Raw genomic sequence first — 27430 nt, 5'->3', positions numbered from 1 at the left:
GATAGCAAGCCTCGTTACTTACGCACAAAATTTATCGGACAAAACTGTAAATAAATTATGTGAAGCTGACATAGAAGAAATGCTGAACATTGACAATGATGTGCCTGTCATGCATTCCTTGAGTGATGGGAACATTGCTGAAATGGTTTTAAATACAGGTTCCTGTATAGATAAGTGTGAGGATAGTAGTGATGATGATGAGGATGATGATGATGATGAGTTAGTGAACACAGTTGAAAAAGTCCCCATTGACAATATGGTGAAAATGTGCAATCAGGTAACTGCTGGCCTTGAACAACATTCATTTATCAGTGAGCAAGAGATTATGGCAATTTACTCAATTAAAGAGAGATTGCTTAAACAGAAACCTATGTTAATGAGACAGATGACACTTGAAGAAGCCTTTAAAACCACTGCCTACCATCGTGCTGAAGCTGTGTATGTTTAAGTTTTACCAAATATTTTTTATGGAAATAAAATGTTGTTGAGTATTTATAGTCATTGTATTTCATGAATTTGTATATATTACTGTATAAATAAGCTTTGCAAGTTTGTTTTCCAGAATATTTTTCTTGTCGTGTTTTTTATGGAAATAAAATGTTGTTGAATATTTATGGTCAATGTATTTCATTTATCAGTACACTACTCTATAAATAAAGTGTGGTAGTACTTCTAGTCTTCATTTATCCTGCTTAGTGTCAGTATTCATATGTTTTTGCTGCAGTACAGTATTACGTTTGATTATGGGTTGCTGCCCTGCACCCTACAGGGAACACTACATTTGTTCCGAAAATTGTGAAATTCTGATTTCCGCAAAGCAGCTGGTCCCAAGCATTTTGGATAGAGAGATATGTACCTGTACACACACACACACACGCACACTCACAGACATACATACACACATACTTCTACACACATACTTCTACACACACACATCTCTACACTCATACACCTATACACACACACTCCGACATACCCATATACTCACACAGACCCTCTCTCATACATGCACATTCACTCCCACGCTTACACACACACACACACCCTCTCACAAACTCATACTCCTTCACACTCATACTTACACACATACACACACACTCTCACAGACACTCATAACATCCCCCCCACACACACCCACATGCACACACATATATAAGTTTGTGGGATGAATTTGTACTTCCAGAATTAGACTTTATTTTGCTCATAAACTACATGAATTCATATTAGATTCTGAAATCCATTTTTTAGATTAGAATCAGTCTGAACATTGTGGCACAGACAGTCTCACACAGGGCACCTCACTCCTTCAATGCATTATCTCAGCCAACATGCCATCTATCGTTAAAGTTCGCTTGAGAACGTAACTTTATAATAGTTCTGGGATTTACATATGAAAGAACTGAAACCAACATGTTCATTCTAAAAAGATGAGAGACTGAACAAACAATCCAGGTCTTCTTCAATATATAATTTCAGTTACATCACACTGGAAACTTTGCTATAAATTCTGTGTCTTGTGATCTTATACTCCACAACCACCTAATGAGGGAGCAGCACTCCGAAAGCTAATGTCTCCAACTAAACTTGTTGGACAATAACCTGCTGTTGTGTGATTTTTAACTCAGTTATTTTATTAAGTATCTGTTTTTCCTTCCCAGAATGCATTTTTGCAGGTGCAACAATTTCTGAATAAAACTACTGAACTGCCATAGATCTTAATACAAATAATTAAAGCAACTACATTAAGGGATTATTGAAAAGCAACTGCCACTCATAAACTCAAACAATTCAACAATACATAAAAGTGTTTAATTAAATAGAAGGGCAGAATTTTCTACTCCCTTGAGCAGCACAGGAGTTGGCGAGAAAATTGAGAAATTATAGTAACAACAAAAATCAGAATCTCAATAGGATAGTGAAGAAGGCGATTTGTAAGCTTTCCTTTATTGGTCAGAGTATTGAGTACAGGAGTTGGGAGGTCATGTCGCAGCTGTACGGCCATTGGTTAGGCCACTTTTGGAATAGTGTGTGCAATTCTGGTTTCCTTCCTATCGGAAAGATGTTATGAAACTTGAAAGGGTTCAGAAAAGATTTACAAGGAAGTTGCCAGGGTTAGAGGATTTGAGGTATACGGAGAGATTGAATAGGCTGAGGGGTGGCCTTACAGAGGTTTATAAAATCATGAGAGGCATGGATAGGATAAATAGACAAAGTCTCTCCCCTGGGGTGGGAGAGTCCAGAACTAGAGGGCATAGGTTTAGGGTGAGAGGAGAGAAATATTACAGCAACCTAAGGGGCAACTTTTTCACTCAGAGAGTGGCACATGTATGGAATGAGCTGCTAGAGGAAGTGGTGGAGGCTGGTACAATTACAACATTTAAAATGGCACCTGCAAAGCATCCCATCCATGTCTCACACCACCGCCCTCAAACCCCACCCCTCCAATCACAACAAGGACAGAACCCCCCTTGTCCTCACTTTCCACCCTACCAACTTTCACATAAACTGCATCATCCGCTGACATTTCCGCCACCTACAAACAGACCTCACCACCAGGGATATATTTCCCTCCACTCCCCCATCCGCTTTCCGTTCCCTCTGTGACTACGTGGTCAGGTCGATGCCCCCCAATAACTCACCCTCCCCTCCTGGCACCTTGCCCTGCCACCGCATGATGTGCAAAACTGACAGCCAAACCTCCTGCCTCACCTCTATCCAAGGCCCCAAAGGAGCCTTCCACATCCAAAGTTTCACCTGCACATCCACCAATGTCATTTATTGTATCCGTTGCTCCTAATGCGGTCTCCTCTACATTTTCCCTTCAATTTTGAGTGTAGGTTCAGAAACTCATTAATAAGCAGCAACTTCCTTACTTCCATACATTTGAATCTCATTATTATGTTGATTTCCTATCACAAACTTCCAACTCTCCTCCCCTTCCCTGAGAAATTGACAGATAAAATTCCAAACATGAAAGTAGCAGCCAACATTCATCCAACCTTCAATCAATCCTACCTTCACTGAAAGTCCCTGCATACTCCATGGCCACCATCCTCCTCCTCCTTTCATCCATGCAACTCATCATTGGCAAACCCTGACATCAATTCTGCCTCACCATGTCATCAATTCTATTCTTGGCCCAACTCCATACCATTTCAGTATTCAACCCTTGACTTGGAGTGGAGGGACACAACCAACTTACATACTTCTGTCAGGTCACGTTGCATCCTCTGGATATATTTTATTGGTCTTAGCTTTATTTCTTAATGCTCACTCGCTTAGATCATACATGGAGACTGCCAGTCTCTGTGACTTTCAGCAGTTTCTAAGGCAGTGTGTCACAGTTCAGTGCACTGAACAGTCAAAGTGTGTGTGTGTGTGCCTTCAATGTCAATGTCATATTTACAGCAACGGCTTACATGGTGAACACACTGCAAGCACCTCAACCAATTGGCAGTGTCTAAAAGTCATAACGCTTTCAAGCATGAATGTTTGGGTTATACAATTGCATTTTGATAAGGCACTGATATCAGTGTTCCTTACTGAGACATCACATTGACCTTTCAAAGTCTCCATGCCAAACTAGGTCAGGGCTATAATTTCATTGTGACTGATGCAAAAGCTCAGGAGTACTATGAGTGAAATTAGTCATTCTACTAATACTATAAGGACAGGTATATCTGTAATAGACAGGCTAGAAAGGACACGAATAGGAAGTTGTTTGTTGTCGCACCACCCACACATCCAGTCTGGAAGAAATATCATAGAGTCATAGAGATGTACAGTGCAGAAACAGACTCCTCAGTCCACCCCATTCATGCCAACCAAATATCCCATCCAACCTAGTCACACCTGCCAGCACCCGGCCCATATCCCTCCAAATCCTTCCTGTTCGTATACCCATCCAAATGCCTCTTAAATGTTGCAATTGTACCAGCCTCCAACACTTCCTCTGGCAGTTTATTCCATACATGTACCACCCTCAGTGAAAAAGTTGCCCCTAAGGTCTTTTTTATATCTTTCCCCTCTCAGCCTAAACCTATGTCCTCTAGTTCTGGACTCATCCACTCCAGGGAAGAGACTTTGTCTATTTATTTTCTCCATGCCCCTCATGATTTTGTAAACCTCTATAAGGTCACCTCTCAATCTCCGACGCTCCAGGGAAAACAGCCCCAGCCTGTTCAGCCTCTCCCTGTAGCTCAAATCCTCCAACCCTGGCAACGTCCTTGTAAATCTTTTCTGAACCCTTTCAAGTTTCACAACATCTTTCCGATAAGAAGGAGACCCAGAATTGCACACAATATTCCAACAGTGGCCTAACCAATGTCCTGTACAGCCGCAACATGACCTCCCAACCTCTGTACTCAATACTCTTACCAATAAAGGAAAACATACCAAACCCTTCTTCACTATCCTATCTACCTGTGACTCCACTTTCACGGAGCTATGAAACTGCACTCCATGGTCTCTTTGTTCAGCAACACTCCCTAGGACCTTACCATTAAGTATTTAAGTCCTGCTAAGATCTGTTTTCCCAAAATGCAGCACCTCGCATTCATCTGAATTAAACTCCATCTGCCACTTCTCAGCCCATTGGCCCATCTAGTCCAGATCCTGTTGTAATCTGAGGTAATCCTCTTCACTGTCCACTCCACCTCCAATTTTGGTTTCATCTATAAACATACTGTACCTCTTATGTTTGCATCCAAATCATTTATATAAATGCCAAAAAGTAGTGGACCCAGCACCGATCCTTGTGGCACTCCACTAGTCACAGACCTCCAGTCTGAAAAACAACCCTCCACCACCACCCTCTGTCTTCTACCTTTGAGCCAGTTCTGTATCAAAATGGCTAGTTCTCCCTGTATTCCATGAGATCTAACCTTGCTAACCAGTCTCCCATGGGGAACCTTGTCGAATGCCTTACTGAAATCCATATAGCTCACATCTACCATTCTGCCCGCATCAATTCTCTTTGTTATTTCTTCAAAAAAACCCAGTCAAGTTTGTGAGACATGATTATACCTAATCAGTCCTTGCCTTTCCAAATACATGTACATCCTGCCCCTCAGGATTCCTTCCAACAACTTGCCCACCACCAACATCAAGATCACTGTTCTATAGTTCCCTGGGTTGTCCTTACCACGTTTCTTAAACAGTGGCACATGTTAGTCAACCTCCAGTCTTCCGGCATCTTACCTGTGACTATCAATGATACAAATACCTCAGCAAGAGTCCCAGCAATCACTTCTCTAGCTTTCCACAGAGTTCTAGGGTATACCTGATCAGATCCTGGGGATTTATCCACCTTTTTGCATTTCAAAACATCCAGCTCTGTAGTCTGGACATTTTGCAAGGTGTCACCATCTATTTCCCTACATTCTATATCTTCCATATCCTTTTTCACAGTAAATACTGATGCAAAATACTCGTTTAGTATCTCCCCCAGTTTCTGTGGCATCACACAAAGGCCGCTTTGCTGATCTTTGAGGGGAGAAAGTGAGGACTGCAGATGCTGGAGATCAGAGCTGAAAATGTGTTGCTGGAAAAGCGCAGATCAGGTAGCAGCCAAGGAGCAGCAGAATCGACGTTTTGGGCATGAGCCCTTCTTCAGGAAGGGTTCATGCCCGAAACGTCGATTCTCCTGCTCCTTGGATGCTGCCTGACCTTCTGATCTTTGAGGGACCCTATTCTCTCCCAGTTACCCTTTTGTCCTTAATGTATTTGTAAAAACCCTTTGGATTCTCCTTAATTCTATTGGCCACCTTCAGGAGAAGGCCAGCTCTGTCAGTAGTGGTGCTACCAAGCCACTCTTGCTGACTGATAATGAATCCCATCTACTGAGCATTCCGTTTACTTGCCACCTTTGCTTCGTCCCATTCGTGTTCAACATGGAGGAGCCCTGCTTCGTCAGGTGTGGAGGGCAGTCAGCAGCAGGGCTCTCTGCTTATGATTTGTCCTGATGACACAAAGACAATCTCCGAAAGATAACCTATCCTGAATATATATCACTGTGCTGGCACCATTAGTGGGACAGCCCCGACACTGAAGATATCAAGTAGCTGAAAGCAGGGCTTTCGGTGCTAATTAGAGACTCATAAAACTGTACAACTTTTAAAAATAGAAAGGTAGAAAAAATGTAGGGTACCATATCCAAAGTATTAATAATTCTGTGAGATTTAAATGATGCAGATTTAAATAGATTCACTTGAGCAGAGACTTTACACTAATAATCCTTAAATGCACTGGAGATTTAAAATAAGTGTTTCCTGACACATAGATAGCTCCTACATGACAGGGAGTCATTGAAGAGATCCATGCTGATACATGTAAAGGGTAGCTGAACAATCATGTGAAGGGAAAGGGAATAAAGGGTCAACATGGTAGATTTAGATGAGGAAAGATAAAAAGTTTCAAGCAGAACATAAACACAAGCATGGACGAGTTGGACTGAAAGATCTGTTCTTGTGGTATATATCCTATCTGTTAACATAATCCTATGTATGATAATGTGATGGAGGCAGGGAAAGGTCTTCATATAAACCAGTTCAGAATAAATTGCTTAACTCAGTCAAAACACAGCTGCACAAATACCCAAGTAAGAATGAAAATAGAGGTTTTTGAGAGTTATCAGCTGGCATGATCAAATCTTGTGATGTGGGACTTAATGTGAAGAGGAAGCTGATGAAGGAAATCTGAGAATGAATTAATGCACTGGCATTTTGATCAACTATTTTTAAGATCTGGGAAGTATTTACACACAGAATCTTGCTCAGAAATGTATGAGATAGAGTTAAGATCAGGCAAATTGTGTCTGCTAAAGGGAAGAAGCAGACAACCGTCTAAATGAACTTCTGTTATTTTGCACCTTATATATATTTTGCTTCCAAAGTCAAGGTCATAAGACTATTGAACTTCTGCCTTATTGGCTGAAAATGTGGACACAGGATTCTGACTGTTAACTCAGAAATGGTCAGTTGCTGGAATATTAAAGAAATTTAATCCTCAGTTGAAACTGTTCGCTACAAGTGCTTAATGAATGTCTCAGTACATGCTTCCCTCGAATTTAAAAATATCTTGTCAATTGATTGCCAGCTGAACATGTTCAAACAAAATAAGAAAAAACAAATAGATTATTCTCCCTGAGAAAGGAACTTGCTGAATTCTCCACTACTTTGCTTCCCAATGAAAACTGCCACAATAGGAAAATCCTGAACGTACCAAATAAGGTTGCTCACCATGCTAGGGCTGCACTTTCACAGGATCACCTTTTAAACAAAGGCAAGGGATGAGAATATAACATTTAGGAATGAGATTGTACATCATGCTGTAACCTATGATTTTCAATCTCAATGGTGTACATTATACCGCTGAGCGAATAGAATACAGTAGAATAGAATAGAATAGAATAGAATAGAATAGCGCTTATTGCCATATATGCTTAATGAGTAACATGAAAAGGTTATACGTTGCCAATTATACCACCAACTTAGATGCAAAAGTGCCTCGGCACAGCTTCTTTTGAAGCAGGATTTAGACAATACAGAGAATAAAATGTCCAGGATTACAGAAATAAAAGTTCAGTATAACAGACCATCTAGCTTCCAATCCACACTGGGGTCTGACTCCACAACGTGCCAGCAACTTGCCATACCCAGAGGCTGCTGCACCAGGCTGGGAGGTTGCTACACCAACACTGGGAGGCCCCTACCGGAGGAGTCCATTGCAGGACATTACCAATCACCACACCATGCTGGGAGGCCCCTAAGGGAGGAGGCAGCTCCATACCAACACAGGGAGGCCACTGTGGGAGGTCACCACACCATGCGGGGTGGCCACTGCACCAGGCCAGAAGGCCATGATGTGAGACCGCTGAGCCAGAGGCTGGGAATCATCGGCAGAGGCCAAGAGGGAAAAAAGAAAAGAAAAACACTGAGAGGAAGGAAAAGAGAACAAAAAGAAGAAAAGAAGAACGGGCAGAGCAGATGAGCTCTGGGTGGAGCATCCTACTCAGCTGCTATTTTGTAACAAAGATGTGTCAGTCTTGGTTACTTAGCAGTACTTGTATCTGTGAGGCAGGAAATTGTGGGTCAAGATCCACCCCAGAAACTTAAGAACAAAACAGAACTGACATTTCAGTACAATGTAAGGATGCTGCAATGTTGGGGGGCCAACTTTGGAACACCTCATTAAACTGAAATCCCTTTGTCCCTCAGGTAAATATGAAAGAAAGATGGCTGTGTTTCCAAAGCACTTGAGTTCTCACACCGTCAAACCATACCTCTAACTAACTAAAGCAACATATCCAGACATCAATCTTGCTGCTGTATGTGGTAAATCGCTGAGGTTCAAATTGTGTTTACATTGCTACAGCAATCATCTGTGGAGTGCTTTGGAATAACCTGAGGTGATATTTCAATGCATTTTCCAGTTGCTGAGTGAAGCTAAACGGGACTGCTCGCAACCATTGCATCCTGTCTCATTATGAACTTATTGATTAGATTAGATTCCCTACAGTGGGAGGCTCTTCGGTCCCATAAGTCCACACTGACCCTCCGAAGAGTAACCCACCCAGACCCATTTCCCTCTGACTAATGCACCTAACACTATGGGCAATTTAGCTTGGCCAATTCACCTGCCATGCACATGAACGGAATTGAATTGAACTGAATTTACTGTCACGTGTACCCAGGCACAGTGAAAAACTTTGTCTTGCAAGCCAATGACTCTTCATCAGTATATTTAATTTATAGCAGTCTAACTTCCATTTCAGTTTATAGTTCCAAAAATGAAAATACGTGGTCTCTGACATGACTGTATGGAGCTGAACATGCAAGGACTCATTGAGAGGTTAAAAAATATGCATTGATTACTTACATCACAGAATCTGATCCAAGTTCAGAATTATCAGTATAATTAGAAAAGTCACATATTACTACTTGGCAAAGAATTTAGTTCAACATAATAATGTATTAGCATCTAATGTGCTGTAATTGCTACTGGGTAACTTAAATTTTTGTTAAATCCAATTTGTAGACTACAGCTTATGATACGTGGCATTCCAAAGTCACATTTAGTCTCTCAGCTCAAGCACAAAAATGACATGAGAGGGTTTATTGTCATTTGCAGCAAATAATGATAAACAGGATGTTCTTTTGACTTTCACAGTGAGAGACATTTTTCTGGCCTTCCACCTCATTAGCCTATAAAATATTTCATGGGGTACACAATAATAAGTATTAGCAAAGTAATCTCCTACACAGGGATTCTGAAGCAATTATACTTGCTTTATATTTACTATGACAATAAATTTATACAGCATACTTATGTGCGTCAGCATAGTATAGTTTCTGTAAGTTGCTGAAATCAATGCAGCAGGTCAACATGCCCAGATTAAATAACCTTTGGAGAAGATCACCATAACGATTAAATTTAATCCCACTGGATATGACATTCTTCCTGCACCTGCATCCACTACTCTCCACTGCATGATTTATCTAAGTAAATTTACTACATAGAGCTGAATCAGGATTGCTAATCAATCCTTGCCATCAATCTTTGGGGTGCTATTACATACAAAGACATCAGTCATAATAAAACCATCTCTCCAGAGCTTCAGCAACAAAATAACCAGGTTGTAAAAATTATTCTCTTAGCCAATATCCCATATCTATGCATCTATCTAAATGATTGTCCTCCACTCGAATGCTGTGATGACACAGTAATTGCTTATACCTAAAAGGGTTTTATGTGCAGGTCTTGCACTAATATCACCTTACTGCTATATGTGCATCAACTGATTGTCTACCAAACAAAAAGATGCTGACTAATCATCCTTCTCTATTGACTGTGCTTCTATTTGACATGGACCCGAACACATCAATATTCATTTAGTCGTTTGCTCAGGTGATGCATTAACCCAGCACATTATAAAAAGTGCTGCAAATGACTGGCTAACATCCAAAATGTAAAGTAAATATGTGAAGGATATTTTTTACTGTGAAGATTATAACACTAAAAAGATTGACTCTCTAATCTAGTCAACAGCAACACAAGGTCTCTTCAATCAAACTTGGCCATCCTAAGGAACAAAAAAAACTGAAAAAGTTCTGAAGCAATCAGATTTCAATGTTTAAATAAGTAATTTAAAACCTAACTGTAAATATTTCACATTAAGTGCTTCCTGATTTCTAAGTACTTAATGCAGAATCTGATCCAATGTTCACTTTTATCTTTAAAATGATGATCATTTTAATCTAACCAGAAGTTGGCTTAAGTGTCATTTTTGTCAAAGTCCATAGAGGGTTTCTCTCTGTGAGGCCAAGTGAGTTCTCTCGCACTATCATGCCACACTCACCTCGTTAATTAGATTCCATACCCATATGGGACCCTGCCCGTCTGATGCTAATCCATGTTGCAAATTTGCTGTCTGTGAACGTACTTACTGCTGCTGGGATATCCTAGGAGCCCTGGTGCTGGTGGCATATTTAAAAGGCTGTCATGTAACTACTCAAGAGCAAGCAATTGAAACCTGCAGTGCCAATTGAGTGGGTGAGTGGGGGTGGTTGTGGTGTTGCCCAACATTCAGTTTCTTGCCCACTACGAACAGAGGGTCTTGGTCCTTGCTGGCAAGGAACCATGACTGGTCTTGTGCAGGGATAGAAAGATCATATTTCAGCAACCAAGAAAGAACCATTGTCCACTGCTGAACTGCTCCTCCATTACATCTACTGTGAATGTCTTATTAACATGCCACAGTACCTATTCCTTGTCCATGACACATTCCCTTTTGTGTCTCTATGCAGGTACCAGCAGCATTACCATAATCCTGACAGTCAAGAATGTCTGTTTAACATTCCCTCCTCCACTTCTGAGGAGGAGAGCATTGGTCTACCACAAGGCTGCCTCCTGCACCCTCCGCTAGCTCAGATACTGATGCATTAGTAGCTCTGCATTAGCCAGACTAGAGCCAGGAGCACCTGCTGCTGTTACTGCCACATCTCCACAGCTGGCTGAGGAAGAAAATTCCAGGTCACCTGCACTCGGAGGATTGCCAGATACCAGGCACCTGCTCAGCCCCAGGCAGGAGGGGAGCCCATGGTGCTTGCAATATCATTGATATATCCAAACAGACACAAGGGCAGCAAGCTGGTTTTGTCAGGGGCACTGGGCAACTTGACACGAGTACTGAAAGACTGCAGCAACAACTTTGTAAGTCTGACGCTTCTGTTTGCCTGTCACCATGGACAGATTGGTGTCTGCCATGGATTGCCAGGTCCAGCAGCATCAGTCTGCTGGATATGGGTACAGACTTGCACTCCATTGCTACAGCTATTGATACTCAGTACACACAGCAAGGTGAGAGGAGGACAGAGGACCTTAATCTCACTCTAGGCATCTCATCTCAAAAAAGAGACAGCTCAGTACCAGGAAGCAACCAGAGGAGAAACCACAAACACAAGTCTCAAAGGTTCTGCTCAGTGCAATTCAGAGGTAGCTAGGTTTCCTATCTTCCCTCTGGCTGCCAACGTCAGCACATTTGGATGAATGTCTGCCTCCCCACCACAGCCTAGCCATACTTAGTACTACAAGCAGGGTGTGAAGTGAGCAGCTCCTGCACTATGTGCAGGTTATGGGAACGTGGAAGGCAATTGCCACATTGACAATCTGGGTCGATCTTTCAGGCCACATTCACTGCATGAGTGGGATTGATTCCTGATGTTATATGATATTGTCAAGAGTGTTTGGGGTTAGCTGTAAATATTGTCATTCATTGAAAAAACCTAAGTTGAAAGAAAGGATTTGCAATGTGTATCATTCATGTACACTGTACAGATAACGTGGAATATTTTTATTTTTATTACAATTACTTTCACTTTACTCAAACAAACAACTGACATGAATGAGAACAAGAAACAAACTATATATTTCATAACAAAAGTAGCAGGAAATCCGCAATAAGAGTAAAAGTGTTGGAAAAATTCAATAGCTCGGTCAGTATCTGTAAAGAGGAGCAGAGTTAAAGGGCGGAATCTTATAGGAGCCTGAACAACATGGGCTATGGCGAGAATTGGCAGAATTTGGGAGAAGTCAAGTCAGGCCCATCACAACACGAAATAACTCACACCATCTTTTATACTTTTGTCAGGCAATGTGGCAGGTTTCTCACTAGGCAGTGGTGAGGGATCTATTAGTGTGGATTACTACTTGTTAACTTACTTATTAAAATCATCAGACTCCTGCTCGTCACCTACAACTCTGCCTTCACCACAATTAGTTCGTCCAGACTGATCTCAAAACCTCAAGACCCACGTCTTGGCTCTGCCCTCTGCAACTGGATCCTCAGCTTTCTGACCCACAGATGACAATCAGTGAAAACAGGCAATTGTACCTCCTCTACAATAACCCTCAACACTGGAGCTCCCCAAGGATGTATCCTCAACCCCTACTCTATTCCCTGTACACCCACGACTGTGTAACCAAATTCCAAACGAATGCCATCTACAAGTTTACTGATGACACTACTGTGGTGGGACAGATATCAAACAACAATGAGTCAGAATACAGAAAGGATTTGAGAGCTTGGTGATGTGGTGCAATGATAACAGTCTTCCTCTCAATGCTGACAAAACTAAAGAACTGATCATTGACTTCAGGAAGAAAGGATGAGAACATGCCCCATCTACATTAATGGAGCAGAAGTTGAAAGGCTTGACAAAATCAAGTTCCAAGGAGTGACGAAAACTGACAACCTGTTCTGGACCACCCATGTACAAGTGATGGTCAAGAAGGCACAACAATGCATCTTCTTCTTCAGGAGGTTAAGGACATTAGCAAGTCCATAAGGACCCTCACCAACTTTTACAGATGTACCATAAAAAACATTCTATCCAAGTGCATAACAGTCTGGTGCAGCAACTGCTCTGCCCAGGACCATAAGAAACTACAGAAATTTGTGTCCACAGCCAAGACCATCATGGAAGCCAATTTCCTATCCATGGACTCCAGTTTCATCTCTCGTTGCTGCAAAAAGGCTGCCAACATCATCAAAGACCCCTCCCACCCGGCAATGCTCTCCTACAGTCTCTTCCGTCAGGCAGAAGATACAGAAGCTTGAACACTTGCACCAGCTGGTTCAGGAGCAACTTGTTCCCGGCCGTTATTAGACTGCTGAATGGTCTGTCTAACTTCAAATAATATTGATCTTGTTAATGTTGCTTTTGCCTCGGGCATGTCCTGTGTCATGTAACTATATGCCTCACTCTGTCCAAGTTTCTTTTCACCCTATGATCCTTATGTCCTTGCTTACTATGATTTGCCTGTACTGCTCATGAACAAAGCATTTCACTGTATTTAGGTACACATGACAATAAATCAAATCAAATCTTGTCTTATTAATGTTCAGCTTTCTATTTTACCAAATAGCAAACTAGATGCCAAGAATTCACAATTTGGAAGTTAGAATGGGTACCTGGAGACTTCAGCTCACCACTTGCTCCAAAAGACTGCCATATTGAACACTAGCAATGGCAACCCCCAAGATGTTGATGGCGATGCTATTGAACATCACTGGCCAATATGTGAGATTCTCTCTTGTTGCAGATGGTCATCACTTTGTGTGGTGCGAGTGCAACTTGCCACTTGTCAATATAAGCCTGGATGTGGTCCTGGTCTTGCTGAGTACGAACACAAACTGTGTAAGTATCTGCAGTGTTATTAGTGGAACTGAACACTGCGCAGTCATCAGCAGACTTCTAATATTATGATGAAGGGGTCAACCTCAACAAATCAGCTTAAATGACTTAACTTTGGACAATATACCAAGGAACTCCTGAAACAATATCCGGGAACTGAAATGATCAATCTCTAACAATGTCAGCATCTTTTGTGTTAGGTATTGCTCCAACCAGTGGAGAACTTTTCTCTGATACCTATTGATTTAATATACAAAAATCAAATTAAGGCCTATGTACTATGGCTCATCTAGATATGTAATTAGATTGATATAAATTTCTGTTATTAAGTATCAGCTGTGACTCATCAAAATCACTCTCCACAAAATCAGAAAGGTCTAAGTTTGAAACCCACTTCAAGGATCCAAGTACATAATCTCATTTAAACCTTAGTGCTGGGCTAAGGAAGTGCTGTACTACCAAAAGTGTAAGTGTTCAGTTGATAACTTCAACTGTGTTCTCTCATCCTCTCAGATGGAAATGAAAGCTAACCTATAGCACTATTCAAAGCATGCAAGAGTCCTTCTGGGTAACATTTGTCCTGAAACTAATGGAACTAATAAAAATTTATCTGGTCATTTATCTCATAGCTGTTAATGCGATCTTGCAAACAGACTTGCAGTGACCTCGAAGGTTACCATGACAACATCACAAAAGTGCTTCATTAGCTTTAAAATATTTGTGACATTCTGAGAATATGGATGGTACTGCAGAAGCACAAGTTCTTTCTTTTAGGTTGTTGGCAGAAGATGATAACAGCTGTGATCCGCAACCGATGGTATATAAAGACATGCAGCTTCTATAAATCACAACTCTGTAAAATGATTAGACAGTGCTTTGTCCAAGAATTGCATTCATTGACATTTGCAAGAGGTTTAAGTTAAAAATAGCCCAATCTTGAGTGCGATTGTTAATGATGTATACGCAATGAACAATCCTCACAATTGTCATTTTGTCGACATCATTCATTTTGAATATCCAAAACAGACCAGTTGCCAATAAAACTTGATTTTTTGGGGGGAAGACAGTCTGGAATTAGAAGGGAAACACCTTACATTCCTGCAGTGTTGAACATTTCTTACATTCAATGCACAGACACATGCACCACAGAAAATTAATTTTAATAACCAGCCATTGCCGCTCCTTCAGTCAGTGGAACCATATTAGATAATAAGAAGGGAGTCATGAGGGTTGGTACGATATGGTGTTGACATCAGCTATGATTTGTTCGACTGGTGAAGCATGTTTGAGAGGTCGGATAGCCTATCTTTGCTCCTAATTCATATGTTCACATATTGCAAGATTTGACCATTTTGTTATGTTGCCTTCTACCCTACCCTCAATCTCAGAGAATTGAAATAAGTTCTCTTATTTCTTGTAAGTTGAAATAAAGTAGTTCAACAATTACTGATTGCAGTTGAGCTTTTTCCAACTCAGTCCAAAACCAAAGGAAAGATGGCAACTGGAATGAGATGCAATTCTTTTTATATTTCTTCTGAGAAAGTAATGATTAAAGAATATAGTGACACCCATCTTGAAATGTGTAAAGTTGATTTTGGGAAGTTTAAGTAAGTTTGTTTGATGTATACAGTGAGTTACCAAAGTAAATTACTCAAAGATAGCACTAAAGACATATTTGAGGACAATTGAGAACAAATAGGAGTGATGTAGTTAGGATAAAACATTAAACATTTAGTTCATACTGATCAAAATAAGTGAAGACAAAGTAAATGATTTCCTCAACATGAATATGCAAGATTCTTTTGATATTACGTGAAAACAATGTTGTCCACAAGACCATAGTACCACAGAGTACGCTGTAATTAATGAAATTCTGGACTCTTTACTGAGTGGCTAAGAATGAAATTGCACTTGGTGTTGTGTTCTGCCAAACAGAGCACTTGCATAGTGAAACTGTTACAGATTGCAGGGATTGAAGGGATTCTCATGCCAAAGTGGGTATGATGCAAACTCAGAAGCAACCTTTCAGACACTTTCTTAGGAGCCAAAAGAACCATCAAGATCTCAGATAAACTTTTGAGAAAAGGCAAAAGCTGATGTAGAAGGAGTCCTATAATTATGCCAGAACCAGACACATGGTAGAAAGGGACGGTTGAAAATTGCACCAAGGTCCACCAGATTTCAGCAAATCCATGCCACAGCTGCCCCAGTCTCTGAGCCAAACGTTTAGCAATCACACTGCCATGGTAGGAACCAATAATTGCAATGTCCTCATTGTCAAAGTTTTATGCCTATGGGAAAATCAGTCAAATCCAGATAGCACACAGGAGAAGAGGGAACAATCACGATAAAGTTCCAAGTCACAACCATGTACCTGATTGACACCGTAATAGATCAAATGGTTGATCAGGACTGGAAATCCTCAAATGCACAAATGATAGATGTTGTAATAGAAATTAATGTTATTGTGCTGAAAGATCAAAAGTTGTATTCAAAGAACAAGAAAAATAGCATATGGGAAATGAAATTAATGGGCTGAAGATATAATTCCAGTGCCCATGCTAAAAGTTAAGAGATTTACACCTTAATTTAATCATCAATACAGCTGCAGCAGTGTCTACTATCTATCTTTCTGGGAGGAGACTCCAAGAAATCTCTAAGTGACATTCACTGTCATAAAAGTAGATTGAAACTGACTTATTTCAATTCCAGTAACAATATTCCAATGTGAGCATAGTGATCTTTTTAGCAAAGAGAGCCAAATAAGTAAAATTAAGCATCACAAGGCTGAAGTCAAGATAAAGGACAATGTATAGCCAGCATTTTGTAAAGCTGGGTCAGTGTCTTATGCATAGTTAAAAACAATAACAATAAATTAGAAAAACAAAGGGCAGTTCAGAAGGTGAAGAAAGTAAATTGGTCACATCCATTACTGCCATTTAAAAAGCACATGGGGTTAGATTTTGAACACTATAAACAAATGGTAAATAGGTAATTGAAAGTGATACTTAACTATTGCCTACTGGAGGCCTGTGACCAGTGATGTGTCGCAAAGATTGGTGCTGAGCACACTGTGTTTTGTCATTTATATAAACGATTTGGATATGAATATAGCAGGTATGGTTAGTAAGCTTGCAGATGACACCAAAACTGGAGATGTAATAGACAGCAAAGAACATCACCTCTAAGTATAACGGGACCTCAATCAGATAGGCTGACAGGCCAAGGAGTAGCATATGGAGGTTTATCTAGATAAGTGTGAGGTGCTACATTGTGATAGGGCAAATGAGGGCAGGACTTATACGTTTACTGGTAAGTGTTGCTGAACAAAGAGACTCGGGGTGCAGCTTCATAGTTCCTTGAAAGTACAGTCCCATACAGACAGGACAGTGAAGAAAGCGTTTGGTTCACTTGCCTTTATTGGTCAACATATTGAATAGAGAATTTGGGTGGTCTTGTTGCGTCTGTACAGGATATTGGTAAAGCTACTTTTGGAATACTGCATTCAATTCTGGTTTCTCTGCTATAAGAAAGATCATAGAATCTTAGACCACAGAATCCCTATAGTGTGGAAGCAGGCCATTTAACCCAACAAATCCACACTAACCCTCTGAACTATTCCACCCAGACCCATTCCTCTATCCTATCACTCTACATTTCCCCTCAGTAATGTACCTTACCTACACATCCCTGAACACTATAGGCAATTTAGCATGGCCAATTCACCTAACCTGTACATCCTTAGACTGTGGAAGAAAACCAGAGCACTCGGAAGAAGCCCACGCAGGCACAGGGAGAATGTACAAATTCCACACAGACAGTCACCCGAGGCTGGAACCGAACTCGGGTCCCTGTTACTGTGAGGCAGCAATGCTAACTACTGAACCACTGTGTCACCCACAAAGCTGTTGTTAAACTTGAAAGTGTTCAGAAAACATTTACACGAATGTTGGCAGGGTTGGAGGGTTTGAGCTACTGGGAGAGGCTGAACAGGATGGAGCTATTCTACCCGGAGCAGGGACTGAGGAGTGACCTTACTGAAGTTTATAAAATCATGAGGGACATGGATAGGATGAATAGTCAAGGTCTTTTCCCAGGGGCAGACAGCGTAGGTTTAATGTGAGAGGGGAAAGAGAATGGAATGAGCTGCCAGCGGAGGCTGGTACAATGGGACTAGATTAGGTTAGGATATCTGGTCAGCATGGATGAGTTGGACCAAAGAGTCTGTTTCTGTCCTTTACATCTCTATGGCTATACCAGTGAAGATCTGTTTTCTAAGTTAGCCATCAGTGAGATGCTCAGTGAAATAGATTTGTCAAATGCATAAAGTTGTGAGATGTATAGCATGGAAACATACCATTTGGTCCAACTCGTCCACGCCAACCAGATATCCTGAATAAATCTAGCCCCATTTGCCATTATTTGGTCCATATCCCTTTAAACCTTTCCTATTCATATAGCCATCCAAATGCCTTCTAAATGTTGTAATTGCACCAGCCTTCCACTGCCAACTCATTTCATACACGCACCATCCTCTGCATGAAAAAGTTGCCCCTCAGATCTCTCTTAAATCTTTCCCCTTAAACCTATACCCTCTAATTTTGGACTTCCCCATCCCAGGGAAAAGTCCTTGTCTATTTACCCTATCCATGTCCCTCATGTTTGCAGTTGGGATTAATTATCAAGGACAAGGAAGTTGCTTACTATTTGCACACAAAGGATTTTATTCATATGAAAGGTTACCACTTGGGCTGTCCACTGTTCCGGCAATGTTGCAAAGCATCATGAATCAGGTACTAAATGGGATGAAAGGTTCATTGTGTTTCTTTGGTGACATTCTGATTAGCAATGACTCTATAACAAAGACCTAGATTGACTCCAAGAGCACGGCATCAAAGCTAATAAGCTTTTTTATGGATTGGAGTATAACATACCAAGTTCACCAAATAGATGGTTGAAAGTAGGAGAAGGATATAAGAGAAGAATGAGGGGAATTTGAAACGAAAGAGACCAGTGAACAACGACAAACTTAAAATATCCATAGAGACTGTTATGTTCTGTTGTAAGATCTTCCTGACTTAGCTAGTACATCTGTCCACAGCATCTACTGTTCAAAGATGGAATTGAATGGTCTGAGGAGCATCAAAAAGTATTTGATGAAATGCGAAAATAATGACTACTGCTGCTATTTGATCCATTATGATCTTTGTGCAAAAAGTGGCTTTAGTGTGCACTGCCTTGTGACAGGGATTTGGTGTGGTGTTATTTCACATAATGAAAGATGGTATTTAGTGCATGGTGGCACAGTGGTTAGCACTGCTGCCTCACAGCGCCAGGGACCTGGGTTCAATTCCCGCCTCAGGCGACTGACTGTGTAGAGTTTGCACGTTCTCCCCGTGTCTGCGTGGGTTTCCTCCGGGTGCTCTGACTGTGGGAGGAAACCACAAAGATGTGCGGATCAGGTGAATTGGCCATGCTAAATTGCCCCTAGTGTTAGGTAAGGGGTATGGGTGGGTCGCGCTTTGGCGGGTCGGTGTGAACTTGTTGGGCCGAAGGGCCTGTTTCCACACTCGAAGTAATCTAATCTAATATGCTTCATATATTTTAATATAGTCAGAGCAAAAGAAGCATTAATGATCATATGTGATGTTACTAAGTTCCACAAGCATTTGTACAGTCGGGTATTTATTTTGTTAGCTGGCAATCAAGCATTTATAACGATCTTTGGTTTACAGAAGGAAGCACTATCCCATGCAGCTACAAGCTTCAGGGATGGGCTTTGGTATGGATATCCCATCAGTACAGTATTAAATATAAATCAGCAGATCATACCAATGTACACATCCATTTGCAATTATCTGCACAGACAAATTATTTCCACCCACTAAGGTACCTGTGAGTTACTTTACATCCACAAGTGACATACCAGTGTCTGCTCAGTAAAACTTGTGAAGAAAAAGCATGTAATGCTCAATAAAGGTTCAGTTATGTAATGAATGACTGGCTTAAACATTGTGCTACTGAGAAATTGCGCGAGTATTTCACACACAGAAATGGAATGTGTGTTAATCAAGGCAGTCTCTTATGGGGTTTGACAGTTATTATTCCAGTAAAGGTAGAGAGAGCTTGTTAGAGGAGATTCAATAAAAGCACACAGGGATACCCTGCATGAAAACAGTGGCAATAAGTTATTTTTGATAGCCAAAGTTAGACTGAAATATTGAATGGTTGGTGAAATGTTATTGGGTGTGTCTCAAAGTAAGAAATGATCCAACCAATGTTTCTTACAGTCTATTATCAGACACAAAAAAATGACTGAGATAAAATAGGAAGAGTACCTTGTCCTGCTTGATAACTGTATTAAGTGAATAAATGTTGAGTCTAGGCCCAATACCAAAAATCATATTTTATCTGGGAACTTATGTACATGTACTATCGTACATTCCAATGTACAGATTGATTTTATTTGAAGTGAGGAGGGAGTATAAGACACTACAAACTTTTTTTTTAAATTTCCCTTACTGCTTACCTCTCTTTTAGGGAATATAAAGGAAGTTAGCATTGCGCATGCACTCCTCTCCCTCCATGCAATACACAATCTTCTCTGTGTTAAAGTCCTTCTCAGACATAGACATGGTACAGATTTTCTGCAAGTGACCAGGACTTGTATGATTACCAAGTCCTGACAAGTCATTCAACATGCTTTCTTGGTATTTTTTTGTATCCAAGGTTTTTCTTACTAATTGACATTTCAAATGTCTAAAATCAGAGCTTAGAGACAACGTTTAAAAAAAAACAAGAAGTATGCATTTCCCAATTGCATCACATGTAAAGATACAAATATAACAGCCCTTCGCCATTCAATAAGATCGCAGCTGATCTGATTACTTCATAATCTTGCCTAACCACAATTACCTTATACACATTTGCTCATCAACTTTCGTGATTATATTTATAGAATTATCCCTTAAATTTTAGAATGCTTTGATTATTGTTACACTTGAAGACCTTAGCCTGTACCAAGCTTCTGGGACATGACTATAAAAGATTAGATAATAGACAATAGATAATAGGTGCAGGAGTAGGCCATTCTGCCTTCGAGCCTATGATCTGAATCTGGTTTATGTAATATGAACATGTGCAATGTGTCTTAATGCCAATGTTACATCAGGAGCAATGAATTAACTATACTGCTGGAATTAATTTAGATAAATGTGATGTGCTACATTTTGGGAAGGTAAATCAGGGCAGGACTTTTGCAGTTAATGGTAACGTCCTGGGGCAGGTTGCTGAACAAAGAGACCTTGGAGTGCAGGTTCATAGTACCTTGAAAGTGGAGCCTCAGGTACATCTGATAGTGAAGAAGGCATTTAGTATGCTTTCTTTTATTCATCAGAGCATTGAGTATAGCAGTTGGGAGGTCATGTTGCAGCTGTACAGGTCATTGGTTAGGCCACTTTTGGAATACTATGTGCAATTCTCATCTCCTTCCTATAGAAAGGATGTTGTGAAACTTCAATGGGTTTAGAAATGATTTACAAGGATGTTGCCAGGGTTGGAGGGGTTGAGCTACAGGGAGAGGCTGAATAGGCTGGAGCTGTTCTCCCTGGAGCATTGGAGCCTGAGGGTGACTTTATAGAGGTTTATAAAATTATGAGGGGCATGGATACGGTAAATAGATAAGGTCTTTTCCCTGTGTTGGGGGAGTTCAGAACTAGAGGGCATAAATTTAGGGTGAGGGGGAAAGATTTAAAAGGGACCTAAGGGACAAGTTTTTCACACAAAGGATAGTGCGTGTATGGAATGAGCTGTCAGAGGAAGTGGTGGAGGCTGGTACAATTACAACATTTAAGCGGCATCTGGATGAGTATAATAGGAAGGGTTTGGTGGGATATGGGCCAAGTGTTGGCAAATGGTAATTTAGGATATTAGATTAGAGTAAGATATCTGGTGGGCAATGACGAGTTGGACCGAAGGGTCTGTTTCCGTGTTGTACATCTCTATGACTCTATCATAATCTAGCAATTCCTGGTCAAAATTATTTAATAGGTCAAAGTTTGAAATTTGAATTTTCTGTCATTTGCATCTTAGAATAACTGAATGGCAATTAATACTCAATGATTCCAAGCTTCCCAGGCTGGAATGCAGGTGGAGGATGCCCTTTTCATTTTTGATCATTACAAGTATTTACACAGTCTGTGTTTGAGTGGTAGATGCTAGAAGCCACAGGAGGCAGCTTTAAATTGTCACACAAACCTGCCTGTTTTACTAGCAGCTCAATGTGACAAACATTAAAAAAAAGATTAACAGAACAAAGCACTAAGCTTACTCCGAGTGCACTCACTGCTACAGGGGGGAGCCTCTAAACTGTAGGTTAGAATGAAATTATAAACACCGCTTTGGGACAAGTTAAAGTATTACTCGAATGAATATTTGCCCAAAGTCAGTTTCTGTAAAACCTTTAGGCCACTATTTTTTTTATTTCCACACACTGGGTGAAGGGGAATTTGGAAAACAGTGACACGACATCACAGTCTAACTGCTGGAAAAACATTGTCTAGAATTTACTGATAGAGGAACCAGATTGTGTGCCCCAACTGATTTATTTTCCCTACACTTAAGCACCAACATCTTAGAGTCACAAGCTGCTGGAAGTAAGAGCTGATAATGGTGTGCTGAGGTAAAAACAATGACTACAGATGCTGGAAACCAGATTTTGGATTAGTGGTGCTGGAAGAGCACAGCAGTTCAGGCAGCATCCGGATAGTGTGCTGAGGGCAATGGACATCTGGTGAAGGATGGAACCAACAAGAATTGAGAAGGAAACCAAGGAACAGCTGAGAAAGAAGTAAGATTAATTAAAGTCAAATTGATATATAGAGTATGAAAGACGGAAAGGATGATTGGATTTAAAAAAGAGTGTGAAAAAACCCAGAAACATAAGAAAATTAAAATTAATGTTTTAAATATCTTCACAAACAATTTACTAGCTGCATGAATGTCACTCACAATTTCAACTGCTACATTCTGGAATGGAGAGGTTCAGTGGCACTGAAGAATCATAAATCTCACCTTTAAAAGGCTTCTGACAGTGTTCAATATCACTTCTGTATTTCTGCAGCTAGTTTAGTTTAAGCCTAATGCTCAAATCGAAGAATGCTTTGTGACTCCCTGGACGACTGGCAGCAAGTTTGAGAGACAATGGTGATGGAGCAGCACAAATCATCCAAGGCTTTGTAGTGATTCACAATTCACAAAGTATCACTTATTTGGCACAAGCTCGGATGTTTAACACACTGATAACAGGATGCAAATTAAATAGTAATTTATCCACCAAAGGACAGAGATAAACAGAATACTGTAAATGACAATATAATGAGATGCTTTGTTTCCATCTCCCAAAAATCAGAAGTTACTTGGTCTCAGCTAGTGAGTAAACAAACTTTATCCAAACTAAACACAGGTCTTCACAATCCCATAGCTTAGTTCATTAGATGAGATGCATTTGGCCTTCAGTCAAGCCAATGTGTCTGTTGTGGCAGCATAATGAGTTTGCAAAATCAACTGCAATTTGACAGTTATTTTAAAAACTGGCAAAGTATAGACAATCTACAGTAGATGTTAAATTAATCAGATGTAGATGTAAGGGGACATGTAAAGCTTTCTGAAACAGTAATATTTAATGGTACACTAAAATATCTAAATTATCACAAATTTTTAAAAAATGAATTGCCAAAGAAAAATTCTCCAACTGTTTAGAACAGAGATGATATTGTATTAACCTCTACCTCCGAGGAAAATAAAGCACATCAAATTCACAGTACTCCAAAACCTCAATGCTTCTAACACTTGGCACTGTTAACCTATTATATTAAAATGAAAGAAGTTTTCAATGTTTGCTTCCAACTTTTAACCGATAAAGGAACACTTTCAAAATAATCTTACAGTCTATATTAAGTGACAACAATAAAGGTCTACCATATATTACAAGGATAGTCAGCAAATGCATTTAAATTTGTTTGCTGTCTCAGACTTTATGAATAGGGATTATCTGACCTAGGCCTTTCCAACCAGAAATTAATTTAATTCATTTGCTAGAGCAAATCTCATGCCTGGTCCTACAGAGATAGGTAACGTACAAACTTGTTGCTGCCTTGACATTTGTATCATTGTGACATTCAAACAAAGGTGCTCCGTGCTGTTGTCCAGTTGAATGCTCAAGAGTGAGTCCAGCAGTATGATTAACACATGTTCCCTTAAAGGTGGCATGCCTGTCTTGAAGATGTGCTCCATTCATTAGAAGAAAACTGTTGCTTTGGTATTCAACTGGAACTGGGTGGAAAGTAAAGCATACCAGATGGAACAACAGGTACAAGAGGCAATAGTCCATGAGATCAAGAGAGAGACAGGTTATTTTTCTGAATAGGGCAAGGATAACCTCAAAGGAATACTCTCCAAAGGAAATGGATCAGTAGTCAAAGAAGTCAATTCATGGAGTCTTGACTGTAGTACAAGGGTCTGTCAGTAGTACAATATTGTCAATGAGTGATCAAAGTCAGTGAATGTTTCATTGACAGGTGTTAACGCACCAAATATTACATTGTCTACCCCATACAGCATAAACTTCTTCCCCAATAATCACTCATCAGCACTCTTTATCATTCAGGCCTCAGGGGTCGTATTCAAATACTTTACCTCACCCTCACAAACTTTCCAAATACACACCCTCATACTATTTCCACAAAGTTGCAGCTGTTCAGGTGGACAGTCACTTCATAGAAGCATAGTGTGACACAATCACTGACATTCTTCCTCTTTCTATCAGAACAAGATGGCCAATAGCCACAGAGAGAAGAACAGAGTATAAGAAAGTACAGATTGCCTAAAGCTCAGTGGAGGATATAATGCTCCATATCCATGGAACCCCATTAGTCAAAAGTGGTTCATCCAGAGCAAGGAAGAACATTTAGGATGAGAGGTGTATCTAGGCTATGGCCCTTCTCAAATTCAAGCTCTCCTCCATCCTTCTATTGGACATGAAGTGCAAACTCCAGATGATGTGACCATGAGCCTCCTGTTTTCCATTCCTCCTCCGTTCACTTACCCAAGACCTCCTCTTCTGATTTTCTGCTACTCGAGGACTGCAGCCTGGACATGAATAGCAGCTTCAAGAGGTGGAGTGAGAACATCCAATGAAGCAGCAGTACTGTGTTCAAATACGAGAAGAAAACAGAGCAGATGCTATCAATGTACGCAGCTTGGAAAGTGGCAGAGTTGGGGATCTCCTCATGTTGAATTACAGAAAAGGAATGCAATGCTACTAGACCAGGAGAAAGGATAGTTCCTGTAAAAGACCCACAAAGGGCAAGTTTTTAGAAGCATTCTAGACAAAGTTCTCAGATGAGGATTTTGATGGAGCAACATGCAGGCAATCGCTGCTGAGTGTTTCACACCAAGAAATTTGGTGCGTTAACACCTGTCAGTTAGCCTCTTGTCAAACCTCAACTTCATGTTGCATGCAGCCCAGCTTTAACGCTGTAGTAGTGAAAGCCAATAACATTCAGCACTTACCCAGCGATGATGTAGCTTATGATGGCCAGCATCATAGCTTCAGTCCTCCTATACTCTCCAAGTCCGAATGCAGCAACACTCACTGCAAAATAAGTGACTCACTACAATATTTCCAAAATTACTCAATGTTACTTCTGTAAATTTAGCAGATTTCAAAATCATGTAACCTGTAAGTTGGATAACTGGTCTTTTAAACAGCATCACTGCAGATGAAGGAATCCCTCATGCAGCTGAAGGTTTGTTCAGTTGTGGATGGTTAGCACTTGATCTGTAAGTTCAAATTTGCAAGTCATGCGGCAAATCAGTGAAGGCATTTGTTCAACATTACGATCAGTTCAAAGCCCAATTCTGTGATCTATGTTCATTAAACAAAGGCAACGATATAATTTGCAAACTATTTATTCAAAGTTTTGTTATATCACTTAGTTATCATCAATTATATTTCCCCCAGATAAAATGTCATTGTTTTCGTTTGCAGTTGTAATAGAACAGCATTCAAATTCCAATGACCAATCACTGATTTTCACTACATTGTAAATATGAACCACCTGGTGTTCTTCCGTTTTTGAGGGAGCAAAGGTCAATGGCATCATCCAGTCAGGTATTGTTTTTGTAGACGAGCTTTTCATTTTTGAGATCAAAAGATAGAATGTATCAGAACTTGTAAAATGTTTTTGAACCGGCTAAAAATAAGCAGATTGTTTTGTAAATTGTCGGTGAAAACTAGAATCTTTTCATCTGCTGTTTTTAAAACATGCGAAATCTGTTACCAATGAGCTCTACTAAAATATGCATTGAAACACATCACCATCCCCTCAAAGAAATATAAACTATTTGAAACTCAATAGGTCTAAAACTCACTATCAAGAGGAAAAAAATTACTTAAATTCTCAAAACTCTATTGACAACCTAATATTAATGCCCTAAAACATTGTCTTTTTGTCTTCTAGTTTGCTGCAAGTAAATAGTTAACTCAGAGAGGACAGTTAAAATTCACCCACATTTGTGTGCAACCGCATTCGTGATTAGAGTGTGGTGCTGGATAGCAGGTCAGGCAGCGTCTGAGGAGCAGCAGAATCGACGTTATAGGGTTTATGCCCGAAACGTCGGTTTTCTTGCTCCTCGGATGCTGCCTGGTGTGTTTTTCCAGCACCACTTTAATCTTGACTCTGATCTCCACCATCTGCAGTCCTTACTTTCTCCTGCAGTCACCATTAGGTCAGACCATCCAGGGTTTCCCTTCGCGAAGGACAACAATGAACCAGTTGCTTTCTATGACATTCCAAGAGTTTCATTATAACGGATACATTTTAATTGTATTTTCTTAACAACTAACTCCAATTCCAAATATTCACGACGGAATTTAAAGTTACGTCTTTGGAGTATTAGTACAGGTCCTTCACTGCTGGGCTGTTTTCAAGTTAAGTGATTTAAGCAAATGTGTTTTATTTTCTGTAAATGCTTTTCTGGGTGTGAAATAACACTGGGTGAAAAGGTGAAGGCGGTCACAGATGGATAATACACTATGCGTTTTGTAGTTTGGAAAGCCAGAAGCGAAAGCGAGACAATAAAGTGAACCAGCAGAGCCCAAACAGGATATTACAGTTCATTATCAAGAGAATTACACATTTTCCTCTCAATGGGCGGAGCATCAAACGAGAGCCCTACTTCGAAGCAGGGAGCTCTTGCGGTAAACCACACTAAATTTGGAGATCTCCAATGTGAACGGATTTTATAAATCACGTGGCTATAGATTTTTGTTAAAAATTTAAAACCAATCCGAGCCAGTGAGGAACAGCCTCCCGGTTGAGGGCCTCGCAATTCGGCGGGGGGCGGGGAATGGGGGGAGGGCCGCGAGTTACATGATCCCTTTGAAGTCGGAGCCCCTCATGTACCTGAATGTGAAAAGTCTGCAGCAGTCCCGGAACGGTTTGTGATGGTGCAGGGGGAAATAGCACAGTCAGGCTACTGTGGGCTTCAATCACAGTGAAAGACATGAAGGAGAGCTTAAGGAGCGGGTTCTGATCTTCAGCCGCCGCTGGGGATTGGCTCACTCTGAGAGTGACTGCAACTCCATGTGCCCCGATCATTTTCAAAACAGTGAGATCAGAGGGCCGAAAGCTGAACCAACTTGTGGCAGGGGACAGAAACAGAGAAAACAATTC

At 40.5% G+C, this 27430-nt stretch overlaps 1 protein-coding gene across 1 annotated transcript in view; it reads right to left on the bottom strand.

Moving 5' to 3' along the window:
• The window catches only part of golim4a (golgi integral membrane protein 4a), a 104737-nt gene that overhangs the window by 76153 nt on the left and 1154 nt on the right, over window positions 1–27430 (bottom strand). The window lies entirely within an intron of this gene.

The sequence above is a fragment of the Hemiscyllium ocellatum genome, chromosome 13, assembly GCF_020745735.1.
Source record: "Hemiscyllium ocellatum isolate sHemOce1 chromosome 13, sHemOce1.pat.X.cur, whole genome shotgun sequence".
NCBI classification, from domain to species: Eukaryota; Metazoa; Chordata; class Chondrichthyes; order Orectolobiformes; family Hemiscylliidae; genus Hemiscyllium; species Hemiscyllium ocellatum.
The sequence above is the reverse complement of the archived record's forward strand: the minus strand, read 5'-3'. Positions and strand labels throughout refer to the sequence as shown.